Source organism: Echinops telfairi, unplaced genomic scaffold (genome assembly GCF_000313985.2).
Source record: "Echinops telfairi isolate 266 unplaced genomic scaffold, ASM31398v2 ScPeMD7_9;HRSCAF=40, whole genome shotgun sequence".
NCBI lineage: Eukaryota > Metazoa > Chordata > Mammalia > Afrosoricida > Tenrecidae > Echinops > Echinops telfairi.
The window spans coordinates 74,699,381-74,700,657 of NW_022103906.1; positions in this window are offsets into that span (position 1 = coordinate 74,699,381).

Sequence of the window (1,277 nt, forward strand, 5' to 3'; positions counted from 1 at the left end):
ATTCCCACCCAGCAAACTCAACCATCGACCATCAACCTACACCTTCCTTTCCACACCAACTCCCTTCCCAACGAGTCCACTGCTGACCACCCCCGCCAAAACACCAGCTCACAGAAAGGAAGCCCAAGTGTGGCTTTCTTCCTTTAAGGTGCTTTGACGGTCAAAAGCCAACCGCAGCTGTGGGCGGGGGGTCGGAGGGAGGGGTTTTTCAGCTGTGTGTAAGTTCACAGCCCCCAACACAGAGCTAAGATCAAACGTATCTACCACATTAAAAAACGAAAACTGCCGAAGCAGACTTTCCCACTTACACCTAGGGCTTTGGGTCATTTAGTGTCTGAGTTGCTTCCTTCAAATGGTTTCGTGTGAGGATCAAATCACAATGATTTCGCTCATCCTCCAGGACTGAGCACTGTCCTGAGACGGGGAGAGGCGCAGAAGTGGAAAGACAGGAGGAGGATGGGAAAGAAGCCCTAACCCTGGACAATATCATATGCAGGTTTTATTGCAAGCCACCCTGTCCCCAATCACCCAACGCCTCTTCAAGTCACCAACTGAGCACAAAGGCAAGATGCCCAGATGAGAGTAGAACCAAGTTCCAGAGGCCAAGGTGCAAAAACAGGGAGGACTGGTAGCCCCAACCCAAGAAGAACAGAGAGGACAAAAGCCAAGCCAAACCAAAGCCCTTCTCTCTCCTCACCACCCTGGGCACCAGCACACAGAAGGAGCCTGGCAAGACCACAGAGCCCATCATTTCCAGGAGAAACGTTCACCTGCAGCTGGAGAGAGCGCCATGCTCAGGGTCCCTGGGCCAGCTCCGACACCTGGAGCAGGATGGCGCTCCCTTCTACCCAGCCAGTCTCGCTTCCCAAATCTTGTTCTCTTTTCCAGGACAGTCACGGAAGGTTAGGGTCACCAGGGAGGTGGAGCTGAGCGCTGGGATTCTATTAGACACTGTGGGTAGCCCGTTTCTCTCCCATCCTCAAACTGGACACCAAAGTCCTCCGGGTTCCTTCTTCTCTGCCCTGTTCACCTCACCTGCATCCTATCTCCCAGCTGCACTGCTCCTTGTAAACAGCTCCTCACCCCCCACATACCCCCAGAGTGGGAAAGGCCAGGAAGGAAGAGCAAGCAGGGGCAGGCAGGGCCCTGGGCGTGGAGACTCAGGAATCAGAGCGCCTTTCCGGGTTGGTCAAATGTGAAGCTGAAGACAGGGACCCGGCCCAGCCCCCAAATAGTCTGCAGATATCCTGAGCCCGCCTGGCTCCCACAGGGCAGCG